The sequence below is a fragment of the Prionailurus viverrinus genome, chromosome D1 (genome assembly GCF_022837055.1).
Source record: "Prionailurus viverrinus isolate Anna chromosome D1, UM_Priviv_1.0, whole genome shotgun sequence".
In the NCBI taxonomy this organism is placed as follows: Eukaryota; Metazoa; Chordata; class Mammalia; order Carnivora; family Felidae; genus Prionailurus; species Prionailurus viverrinus.
In genome coordinates, this window is record NC_062570.1 from 109,108,762 (window position 1) to 109,121,410 (window position 12,649).

Here is a 12,649-nt window from a genome sequence, read left to right on the forward strand (position 1 = left end):
GGGTCCTGAAGGTCTGGCCTCCATGGCCTACCTCTTCTCAGTCCCATCCTCCCAGCAAGTGCTGCTAGACTGTCTGCTCTCTACTTGGCCTGCCTCAGAGGGCGTGACAGGGGAGACCTTCCCTCTGCCCTAGCTCTCACGAGAGGAAGATGGGTGGGAAAGTGTCCTCGGCAACCACCAATTCACCTCCTGACTTTGTCCCTCCCCTCTTTTCTGAGGATCCGAGGACTTGGCAGACTCCAAGTCCTCAAAATTTGTAACAGGAATTTAGCGTACACTTGAAGGTTTGGGCCCTCTGCCCCTCTGAAGCCAAATCTGGAAATCCTACTGTCCTTCTTGACTTCTGCTCTGCCCATCCCTCTTGGTGTCCCTGGCTCCAGGGGCTGGTCACTGCGGTACAACAGGATGGCTTTCCCCGCCAGGCTCAGCTGCGCACTGGGCCTCAAAATGTCAACTAAACACAAGAGGGGCCCTGCCATCCACCTCCCTCCTTTCAGGGGTCGAGAGGTGTGGTTACGAGTGCAAATGCCAGAGACAAATCCTAAATCTGCCAATTACTCAACACATGCTAACTTTATTATTATCAACACCACCCTTAAGAGGGAGATGAGAGTACAAAGGGTGAAGGAAACCATCCAAAAGATGACCAGTGCACGGTGATTCCACACATCTGGGTCAGGAGATGGTCTAGCGGGGGCCGAGGAGCTCTGCCCAGCAGAACTAGGTTCAAGTCCTGGCTCCCCTACTTACTGGTATTAGTTTTCTCATCTGTAAAGTGGTGATAAAATATTCCCAACTTCACTTGAGGTGAGAGAACACACATAAAATGCTTTATCCAGTGCAGCATGAAGAGCGACCCGTATCGCAATTATTTTTAGTTCCCAAATACTATTGTCTTTGTCCACAAGACTTCCACCTCTTAGTGGAGCCCTCCTAGCCTGCACCAGCACCTCCAGCCTTCACGGGAGGCGACTAGACAGGACAGCCGTGAAGGGCTGGTTCCAAGCCGGGCATCCGGAACAGAGGGAAGGTTCTGCTTGTCCAGGACCCAGAGAAGCAGAGAACAGGGGCTGTGCTCTTTGATCCCCTGCTCCCAAATTCACCCACTCCCCTTTCAGGGCCGAATCACCCAACTCTCAGGACTCAAAAGAGCGTAGCCGTCCCTCCCTCTCGCCTCTTCTCTGAGACACAGCAGGGATGGGGGGGGGGGGGCAGGGTGAGGAGAGCCCAGGGGAGGAAGTGAAGAAAGGAGAAAGGGAGTGGAGAAAAGAGAAAGTCTCCAGTAGAAAACGTTTCTTGGACCGAGGCCCCATGTGAGGTGGCCGCCCTGAAGGCTAAAGTGGAGGTAAGGGCATGGAGACCGTCTGTCTCTTCCACGGTCCTGACTAGGCCCACTCAGCGCAGACCCAGATCTCACCACTGTGTGGGGGGCTGGGGACTGGCTGCCCTTCCAGCCCCCCCCCAAAGCCCCCAGGATTTCACTAAATCCACACTCTTCCCTCCACCTCTGTCCTCCTTGCTCACAGTAAGGTAGGAACACCAGACATCCCCAAAGCTCTGGCCCACAGCGTACCACAGGCAGACCCTAAAAATCTGAGCATGTCCGCTGCAAGTTGACAGCATGGCTCTCAGGCAGCTTTTGGAAAGAACAGGGGGTTGCCCTGTGAGACAGTATCTGGGACCAAGGGCAGACCACACAGGTTACTCAAGCACGCTTGACTCAGAAGCAGGACTGGAACTGCTTCGGGGGCTCAACAGATGGTGGAATGTAGAACCCAGGAAGAAGAGAAAGGGCCTTCTATCCAGTGGGCCCTTCAACCTGGGATCTCCAAACTCAGCCTTAGGCGTGTTGCCAGGTTCGCCCGGAAGACAGCCTCCACCCCGGAGGCCCAGCGCTGACTCAGGTAGGCAGGGCCCCTTCCCTAATGCTGGGGGCTCCTACCAACAGTTGTCCCCGAGCACAGTGCTCCCCGAGAACGGCTCATGCTGTGGGGCTGGGCATTCAGGCCTGGCCTCAAGTGTCCTGAGACCTCCCCAGGACTCGGAAGGGTGACAGGCAGGCAGTCCCTGGCCAGAGGCACAGTATGCTTGGGCCCCGTGGGAGGAAGAAAAGGGTCCCCTGGGCACTGGCCCCAGGCGGCCGGCCGCCCCAGATCCCAGTCTCCCACCGGCGCACCCTCCCCCTGGTTCTCCTCTCACCCTGCGGGGCGCCTGCTGACTCAACCCGTGGAGACTCTTCTGGTATTTGCCCCCTCTTCCCTTCCCAGCCAGTGCCTCTTTCCATGAATTTTACTACCTGTGCTAGCGCCTGGCTCCACTTAGCAATTCTTTAAAGATCCTGTGTTTGGGTGGGAGGGAGGAGGGAGGATGGGGGCAATCCTACAGCAGAGAAGGGGAAAACATACCCGGCTGGAGAAAGGGACAAGGACTACCGGCAGCTTCCATTCAGCGGAGCCCACAGCAGAACCTGTCAGGCAGCGAGGGCAAAGTACAGAGGCCGGGAAGAGCCAGGCCCAGGGCGGGGGCTGCCGGCTCTGCCAGCCACCCTTACTCAGCCGAAGCAGGCGACACCTTCCACCACCTCCTCAGTGAAAAACAGTGAAGCAGCCAGGCCCGAGCAGCTCCTGCCTGGGAACCTGGACTGTGTCGCAACCGAAACCACCAGTAGCAGAGGGAGACCGGGCTTGGCAAGGAGAGCAACAGGGACGAAAAGCCCCACAGCTTCCCGCAGGCCAGGGCCTGGTGGCCAGAAAATGCACGCAGTCCCAGGACACTACACCGGGAGCAAGGTGGGAGGAAAGGGGCAGGAAGGGAAGAGGAAGGAAGGCAGACAGAGAGAGAGAAAGAGGCGGGTTTAGATCAACTTCCTTCTCCCTTCCCCTCCCCCTCCCCGGAAGCGGGCTGCCCCACCCTCCCCAAGGTGCTTTGCCGGGTAACAGCTGGGAGAGGGTGAGGAGCCTCACTCCAGCCAGGGCGGTCACCCTTCCTTATCTCACCCGCAGCAGGTGGGACCTGGGTAGGGGCTCCAATTGGCTGGGAGGCGTGTGCATGAATCAGGCGTGCCGACCCAGAGAGCAGCAGCCTTGCTGCTGGACCGGCAAACTACCCGCCGAGAACAAGGCGGGGGTTAAGCAGAAACCAGCAACCCAACAGTGGCAGATGGACCTCCTGCTTCACAAAAAGCAGTGTTTAACTTAGAAAACGCATAATCCACTTAGACATAAAATATTCTGGACATCATTTCAGGGAGTTCTGGGACCCCGTGAAGAAGCCCCTTTAGAGGTCGATGGGTCCTAGACTAAAAACCTTCGTCACTGATACAGAATGAGGCATTTAATCCTACAACTTGCCCAAAAGATGGAGAACCAACCAAATGTCCCTCTGAGTCCCTTCCAGCCCTGCTTCTGGGAGTCCATCCCCAGGTTCCTGCCTAACCTCCAGGTAGTCTCCATCACCGCCCCCCTCCCACCCCAACGATACTGTTTTAAGAACTTGGAGGGCTGGGGGCAGCAGGGATGCTGGAGCTCATGCCTTCCCCCTGCAAAGCCCTGCTGTCTGGGCACCTGCTTAACATGGGGCTCCTGGAGACCCCCCTTGTCTGAGTTCTGAGTCCTGGGCACACCTTTCTTCTGGCTCCCAGATCTACTTCGAATTCCTTCCATTTCTCCGGTTAGGATCTTTCCCACTAAGAAACTCTTGAGAGATCTCATGTTGGTAGGCCATAAACCCCTCTATGGAAGGGCAAACGAAGGCTCCTCTGTGCACCGCACCCCACCCCCCCCCCAGCACCTGAGCACAGATCCCAGGGAGACCACACTACTCAGTGTTCACCTAACACATGAGCCCTGGCCAACAGATTTGATGTTTCTGACACTACCTTCTGCTGCCACGTATTTCCTACGCTCCCCACCCTTATAGGTAGCATCCTCACGTTACATGTGAGAAACTGAAGCACAGAAGGTGTGAGACTTGCCCAAGGTCCCATGGCCTCCCAGCACAGAGCGGGACTGGAGCCCAGGGCTTCCGTGTCCACGCCACCACTTGCCTGTTCCTCACGGTCCCCTTTGTTGGCTTCTCATCAACCTTTCTTGATGCCTGATCTGTCTTATTTCCCCCCAAAGAAGGTAAGTCCCTGGCTCTGCCTCTCCGTGCTAGGAGGAGGGGAGAGATGCCTAGGGCAGCAGGAAAGCCAGTGTCTGGCTCAGGCCATTGCCACAGGGCTATTGTGAGGGTGTCCCCAGGGGGGCCCGTAGCACGCCCTGCTCTCATCCCTCTGGACCCTCGGCTCGGGCTTGCCTGCGACCACTCAGAGGATCAGACAGGATCAAATGGCTTCATTTTTCTAGTCCCTAGGGTTTTGTAATGTGACAGAAGGACTGTTTCCTCAATCCTGTTTGTGGGAAGCAGTAAGGGGTTCTGTAAACTGAGGAAGTACCGAGCTAACACAGAGGCTGGGGAGAAATGGACATGACTGAGCTGGCAAGTCACATGGACGTGGTGAGTCGCTAGTTCTTTCACCCTTCCTCCCTCACTGCATCCAGGAGCCTTCCTTGCATCCTTTAGTCCTGAGCAACTGTCACCCTCAACTGCCAAGAGTCAGTAAACCAGAGGAGCATTGTGGGTAGGAGGCATCGTATAAGGCTTCGGTAAGCACTGACCCGTAGAGAGGTGGGATGCGTCCTCCTCACCCCCAAATTACTCCCCCAGGGGGACCCCCCCATGTTCCCTTAATGCCCTGGTGTGGAAGGGAGGTGGTGCCGTGTCAAAAGGTTGCTCCCTCTTTCCGGCCACGGCAGGTGCCTCCCCCATAAAGGAGACCTGCGGGAGCCTACGGCGGAAGCACAAAGTCAAAAGCAAGGTGGTTCACTGCCCTTTAGCTCTTTGAGCTGCAAGTCTCACCCCAAGGCAGGGAGACCAGCACTGCGGCCTGGGCCAGGAGGGGAGCGGCCTGGAGGCCTCAAAGCAGCCACGGCAGAGGTCAGCAGCATGTGCCTGCGAAGAGGTCAGCACCGACCCAGCACCTCCAGCTCGCTCCCCTTCACACACGAGAGCCACAATGCCGTGGGCGTGCCTCAAATCTCCTGCCTTTGCAGCCACTTGAAATGCTGGGCTCTTCCCCAAACAGGTGGATTCTACTGAGCAACCAGAGCTTTGCAAGCGTCCAGTACCTCATCCCTGAGAATTTGCTCACTGGGGTCTTGGGCTCGATCTCAGTCCCCAGTTACCACTGCTGACTCAGCAAGCCTCTGTTGAGTGCCTACCTCTGGAGCCAGGGCCAGTTGCAAAGTTCAGAGAGAGCTGGTTCCTGCCTTCTAGGAGTTTAGGGGAGGGAACTGTCTAGTAGATTCACCACAGTATCTCTGCTTACTTAGCAAAGGAGGCGGGAGAGCACGGCAGAGCTCCAGGCGGGTCTGGGGCGGGAGCCCTGCCTTTGCTCCTTACTAGTTCACCGAGCACGACCAAGATTCCTTGACTTCTCTAGATCTCAGCTTCCTCGTTTGGGACACGTGGACACCAGCTGCACCCACTTCACAAGATCGGCATGAAGACAAAATGAAGAAACCCACGCCAGTGTGGACCACAGCACCCAGTGTGCAGCGAGGTCTTGACAACGTTTCCTACAATCTCATTTTACTTTCGGGGAGGAACCTGCTTCCCCTCTCAAGGAGTCCTCTGAGCCCCGAGAAGAGCTGTCACCTGTCATCGCTACAGACTTGACCACAAACACCAGCGCAGTAAAGCTGGTATTGCTTCTGGAATAAGGAAAAGTCCAATTTCTACCACAGCTGGGGTTATCGGGCAAAAGGACCCTCTTTCCTAACATAAAACCACTCTTGCCAAGGGGAGCGGGTGAATGAGAAGGCAGCCACGCCTCCGGCCTCTAAGGAGCCCAGAAGAGGAGGAAGGTGTGCCTGCTCTTCCCTTCCTCATGGGTTCCTTAACTCCTTCCTCCCAGAAAAGGTCCAAGAAACAGCCGACATACCAGTACCACATGGTGCCAAGGGCTGGGGGAAGCTCTCACTGCCAGCCTCACACTCCACTCGGCGCCGCCCGTACCAGTGGGTTCCCGTAACCATGGAGACCAACAAGTTCCTCCATATCACAGGAGAGTCAGCCTGCCAGCAGCCCAGGGCTCCGGGGGAGGCAGGAGACAGCCTGCAGCAGAAGGGTTTGGCTCACTTTACAGAGGATTGACGGAGACCAACCAGTGCGGCTGAGGTGTCCGGGCCTCCCTCTTCCTTCCTGTCCTTTGCCTAGTAGTTTCTGTTTCTGTGTGGCACGCTGTCCGGCTGGACGCGGCACGGTGGGAAGGGGAGTCACTCTGGAGTCACAGGTCCGCGGTGGGACCCCAGCCCCACCACTCTGGCTGCCGGCTGGGAACGGTTCGAACCGTGGTGTGTAAGCGCCACCCAGGCGCACGCGCACCAAGGGCGAGGCTCCGGCTATCACGTAACGTCTTCTTTCGAAGGGATCCAGGGCAGTACACGCTCTCATCCCTAGGTTAGCCCAAATCCTTTTGTTCAAAGAATCAGCCCAACACCTTCTCAGCAGAGAGTGATCTCTCCCTTCTCTGGCTCTCACAGCGCCCTGTCGGTACCCATTCATCTCTTGCGACCGTGCGTCTCCACGCCTGAGCCTCCCGGAGCTCTGAGAGGTCAGAGACGGCGTCTCGCTCGTTTTCGTATGCCCTCGGTGCCTAAGGGTGCATGTGCCCGGCTGGCCCACGTTGAAATAGTTGAGGAATAAAAACGGTGCCAGTTTTTGATCCTTACAGCCACCCTCTTGGAAGCCAAGACAAAGGCAGAAGGAAGATCAGAACCTCTTGCCAAAGACCCTTTTCTCCTCTTTCAAGGCAGCTGCTGCCCTTTGAAGTTGCTGGCTACCGGCTGGCCTTCCCACCAGACAACGCTCTGAAGGGAGGGCCCTGGTGTGTTCACGGCCCACAACAATGCCTCTAGCACAGAGCAGGAGTATTCGACAGGTACTGAATGAATACGTGCGTATGAATGAATAAAGGAGGAGATGTGTGGGGGCATCTTCATGACGGTCTCTGGGACCCACACCAGTAACTCCCATCTGTGTCCTCTGCAGACAACACCCAAGCGGGCAGGAAGCCACGAGACCCCCTCTCCCAAGAATGGAGGACATCTATGGAGTGTTCTTTCCATTAACAGGCTTTCTCAGGCGGTGACGAGGCCCTCGGTGCTCCTTCCTCACCCAAAGCTGGAGGTAAAGGTGGTCACCAAGGTGAACTGGAGGCAGACTCGGAATACGGGCACAGCCAGGGATGGGACGGCCGACGCCCACACGCTCCCATCCCCGACCCCCTCAAACCAGCCCGAGCCTTCCTTTCACCACAGAGGGGGAGCCCTCTCCTCCAAACTTCCTGATGCCCAACAACCACTGGGCCCTCCCGCTTAAGACCCATCTCTCTGCCTCTTCACATTCAATCCCACCACCGCTTGGCCATCAAAACCACTGCGTCTTGCTGGGGCGGTGCGATGCAGCTCGAGCCATTCTAAGAGCTACCGATTTGGGGAGGTGGCCGTGACTCGTAGGGGACACTTACTGTGTGCCACACTCAGACAGCTCTGCTTTAATATTTCCTCCTTGGACCAACGTCATGACTGTAGGGCCCTGTCAACCCCAGAATGCCAGAACGATTCACCCATACACACCTGCCTCCTGTCCTGCTGCACAAATCGGCATTCCCCCCTGCCCCCCCCCACCCCTCCCCAAGCTGCCTCCTGTTACAGAAAAGCAAAGGAACTAAAAACGGCAGCTGGGGAGCTCAGTTGACTCACCCGGCATAATCATCTCCTCCCAGAATCTCCCATCTTCTCCTGGGGTTTTTGCCAACACAAAGTAAAAAAGAAGCACGAGATCTTAAAAAAGAAAAACAAAACAAAACAAAAAAAACAACAACAACAAGAAAAAACCTCTCTCAGCGTTTATGCAACAGCCTTTCTACCTGGGTGCAGATTTAACCCCTTGTCTCTGCCGTTTCCAACATGGTTTTCTTATAACTTTTTTTTTTTTTTTTTTTTTTTTTTTTTTTTTTTGCTGAGGAGCAGATCCAGCCCCAGGCTGGGAAACAGGCCTTCTGGGTCCTGTCCAGTTCCAGCTCCACACTGGAAGGTGCTGAATAAGACATGTGCCTCCTTCCACTGCAGCTTCCCCTGGAAGTGGAAAAAAGACTGCCTTCCTACTCCTCCGGTTTCAAAGAGGGTGTTGGAGAAGGAGGAGGAGGAGGAGGAGGAAGTATCAGAAAAAACACCGGGCTGACGCTTGCTGCCCCAGAAGTCACCACGGCCAGGGGTCAGAGCTCACGCAGGAGAAGAAGTAAGAGAAAGCACCTAAGGCTGTCACCGCCTCGAAACCGTTCCCACCTGGCCGGGCTGCCGTGTGGCTGTTCCACTTACAGGACCATCAAAAATCCAACCGGCCGCTCTCTGCACGAGCAAACCAAACCCCCGCCGGGCTGCGCCCGCTCACAGGCCCACAGGCCGAGGCGTCATCTTCCTCCTCCAGCAGATCGTCAGGAACGCAAGCGGGTGAGGGCCGCCGAGCTGTTTCCGGCGCCTCCTGACAATGAGTCCAATCAGCTAAAATTAAGAATTTGGACTCACTCGTCCCTTAGAACAATCACGGGAGCGAGTGTGGCTCTCAGACCACCTTTCTGGGTGGGAAGTGGCATCTGTGTTTTTGTCTTTGTCACCTGATATCCAGAAGGACAACTTACTTTTTCTAATAGACGGTGCGACAGCACTACAAACTGAGAGCGCTTCCACAAGGCACATGCAAACAAACCTGCTGCAGCACGTTAGCCAAGGGATCTCCAACTTACCAAAAGTTCCGTTCGTTCGGAGAAGGAACAAATGGTGGCTGTCTCAGGCCAGCTTGTGAGGGCCCACCATTGTGTCTGAAGCAGTGGGTTATCCGTACGTAAGATGCGAACCATGGTCCGGAACAGGAAAATTAACTCAGTTCTACCTCGGGACCCAGGAACGTATCTTTGCTCCCCACAAGCAGCACGGACAGCAGAAACCAAGGCTCGGTAACCTTCAAACCCTGGGTGAGGGCCTAAAACAAGAGGACCTGAGCTGGCGGAGGGGGCTTCAAAGCATCCGGCATGGTTGCGTAGGAGGGAGGGAATGCGAAATGAACTCAGGCAGAGGTGAGAAAAGAGGCTGGAGTTTCAAAAGGAATTTTGAATGGGTACTGCCTTCTAGGAGAGAAGGGATAACTACGAAAGACCAGGTAGGAGAACTTCCAGTTCCAGTTGGAGAGAGAAGAAAAGGGAACCTGGGACCGTCCCTTGACACATCAGGGGCCAGTGTTCTTTAGAACAGTCTCTTTGTTTGGCACCTGAAGCTGGGGATGTACTTCCTGTAAAAGTCACTGGGCCCACTGCTGCCACTATGGCCTCAACCCTGGGACTGCTGGACCCTATTACTAAGTGGCCATGACCTGGGCAGGTGCCTTGGCTAGCTGGCCAGATGTTTGGAAGAGGACTCATTTGTCAGAAGTTAGGTGGACTGGGCACCTGGGTGGCTCGGTCGGTTGAGCGTCCGACGTGGGCTCAGGTCATGATCCCGGGGTGCATGAGTTCAAGCCCCACATCGGGCTTGCTGCTGTCAGCCTGTCAGCGCAGAGCCCGCTCTGGATCCTCTGTCCCCCTCTCTCTGCCCCTCCACTGCTCGCACTCTCCCCAAAATAAAATATATATGTATATATATAAAGTTAGGTGGAGAAGGCTGGAAAGTTTCTCAGGGACGCTTGTGTACATGTCAGCTTGTAACTTTAGGCCCAGGTGTCCCCTAAAGCCAAACACTGCTCCTTCTCTGGCGGCAATGGCAGCTCTACTCAGGGCATCCTAGTTGGTGGGGCTGACCTAGGGAGCAGAGTGTATATATAGTAAATGAAATGACAGCCATTATCCATTACAAGTGCCTCCTTAAAAAGCACTTTTTTACACATTAATTCATCTTTTCAAAGTCCGAGGAAAGAGTCTGAGCTTTCTGAGCTCTGACACGAACCTGGGAGGAGGGCTCTTTGGTACGGATTAGCTCAGTGCCGGTGGAAGCCCTCGGGAACTAGAACCACCCCCGATTAACAGGTGGTGCTGGAGAAGAAAGGGGCCACTGCCGGGCACAGACTGCAGACAAGAGAATGCTGGTTATTCTGAAGGAGGCAAGCAGTCAAGTCTTTAGCTCTTCACCTCCGAATTCACCTAGAGAGGGCAGGGAAGAAAGGGTGCCTACCAAGGCAAACAGACCCTCCCCAACAAATCCCGAAGGGCGGCCCTATTGCCAACAGGCACGGTGGCCTAAACAAAGATCTGAAGATTGGGAGGGAAATGCCACCCAGGATACCTCCGATCAGACGAAGCTAGCCGGGCAGCAAGAGGCCACTGCTGCTCATTCTGTTGTTCTATCTAGTCCATGCACCCACCACAGAGACCCCAAAGGCATAAGGGGGTTCCTACCAAGAGAAAACAAAAGGTATGAGGTCAGAATTGTCGAAATATCAAACCCCATCCAAAATACTTAGAACAATGCCTGGCATGTAATACATGCTCACGACATGCTAGCTATTATTACTATAATTCCACGTGCTTTCTCAACTTACTCTGTAGGTTACCAGAAAAAGATATGAGTTTTGGCTTTAACTTCTTTACCCAATGTTCATCAAAAATGCTCTCTATCTCCAAAAAGACACAGATCTTTCCAAACTGGCCCGGGAGAGCTCTTGAGATGAAGACCACGTTCTGGTCATCTGTTGGCACGGCCTGGACTTGGACTTGGGTTTTTCTGGCAGAGCCAGCGAAGGCTCCAGCAGCTCAACTGTTTTATCCCTTCCATAAAAGGCCACTCTGCTCTCCCCTGGTAAGAAGCACATTCAACACACAGATCCCACCCTAGGAAGATCCAGAGTATATCCCACGATTCCCGAGGTATACGATGTCAGCAATGTTCTCAAAATTTTCCAGATACATGAACCTCTGCAAGTCAACAGTCACAAGGAGAAATGGGACAGGTATTTAAGAAACAGACACAACTCACACACAGTGTGGCCAGAGTCCCTGCTATGCACTGAGTGCTGCCTCTTCAGTAGTGAGGCGACGGAGACCTGCATGGGGCGGGTGGGGGGTGGGGGGCAGCCGCGGTGAAAATGCAGCTGCACCCCGGCTCCTGGGCGCCTCTGGCTCAGAGGCTCGGCGGCCTTCTGTGGCGGCCAGGCTCCCACCACCAGCTGTCCTTAGCACAACACAACAAAATCACTGTTTGGGAAGATGGGATTTTCGGTGCCGGGTTCTGTATCCATGAAGGAGCCTGCATCTGTCTCAGGGGCAGCTTCCTGAAACAGCTGCGTGTCCGGGGGCCCCCCGCAGCCAGGATTTGAGATACAGGAGAAAGATAAATGAGACACCAGAAGTAGGAATTCAGGAACAGTAAAAGCAAGAAGGAACGAAACTGCTTCTCACTCTTACCCCACGGGAGTGGACTCTTCCTACTGCTCCCCACTAAGGAATCACACCCCCACCCCCACTGACAGCAGTCTCTGCTCATCCATGGGGGATATACTCCGGGACCCCCAGCAGATGCCTGGAGCCACAGACAGTACCAAACCCTACATACAGCTGAGCCTTGAACTGCGCGGGTCCATTTATACACGGATTTTTTTCCGACACAGTACAGTACTATGTATTTTTTCTTCTTTTGACTTATTTATCTTGAGAGAGACACAGTGTGTGCCCATGAAAGCACGCAGGTGCGCACCAGAGCACGCAGGTGCACACGTTGGGGGAGGGGAAGGGACAGAGGGAGAGGAAGAGAGAGAATCCCAAGCAGGCTCCTCGCTGCAAGGAACTCCAAACTCACGAACCCACAAGATCATGACCTGAACCGAAATCAAGAGCTTAACCGACTGAGACATCCGGGTGCCCTTTTCTTATGACTTTCTTAGTGACATTTTCTTTTCTCCAGTTTATTGTTAAGAATACACTTGGGGCGCCTGGGTGGCTCAGTCGGTTAAGTGTCCGACTTCGGCTCAGGTCACGATCTCGCTGTCGCTGAGTTTGAGTCCCGCGTCGGGCTCCGTGCTGACAGCTCAGAGCCAGGAGCCTATTTCGGATTCTGTGTCTCCCTCTTTCTCTCTCCTCCCCCGCTCATGCTCTGTCTCTCTCTTCTCAAAAATAAATAAATAAATAAACGTTAAAAAAAAAAAAAAAAAGAATACACTATATTACATATAAAACGTACAAAATATGGGTTAATCAACTGTTCGTACGATCCGTAAGGTCAACAGTAGGCTGCAGGTAGTTAAGTTCTGGGAGAGTCAAAAAATTACATACAGATTTGACTCTGTGGGGGTCAGTACCCTTAACACCTACGCTGTTGAAGGGTCAACCATATACTGTGAATTTTCCTATACATGCACACCTATGGTAAGTTTGATTTATAAACTAAGCACAGTAAGAGGCTGACAACAATAACTAATAATAAAAAGAAACAATTTAAACAGTATACTGTAATAGAAGTCATGTGAATGTGCTCTCTCCAAATATCTTCCTGTACTGTATTCCCCCTTCTTGTCAGGATGTGAGATGATACGATGCCTACGTGGTGAGACGAAATGAGGTGAA

General features: G+C 54.2%; 1 protein-coding gene across 7 annotated transcripts in view; it reads right to left on the reverse strand.

The window, feature by feature from the left end:
• The window catches only part of MARK2 (microtubule affinity regulating kinase 2), a 58,287-nt gene that overhangs the window by 19,510 nt on the left and 26,128 nt on the right, over positions 1 to 12,649 (reverse strand). The window contains exon 1 of one of the 7 annotated variants that reach the window (XM_047877444.1): positions 2,406 to 2,557. The exons of the other annotated variants lie outside the window; for them this stretch is intronic. The gene's annotated coding sequence lies outside the window, so the exon portion shown is untranslated. Of the gene's footprint in view, positions 1 to 2,405; positions 2,558 to 12,649 lie in introns of those variants that run through there. 7 annotated transcript variants of the gene reach the window in all.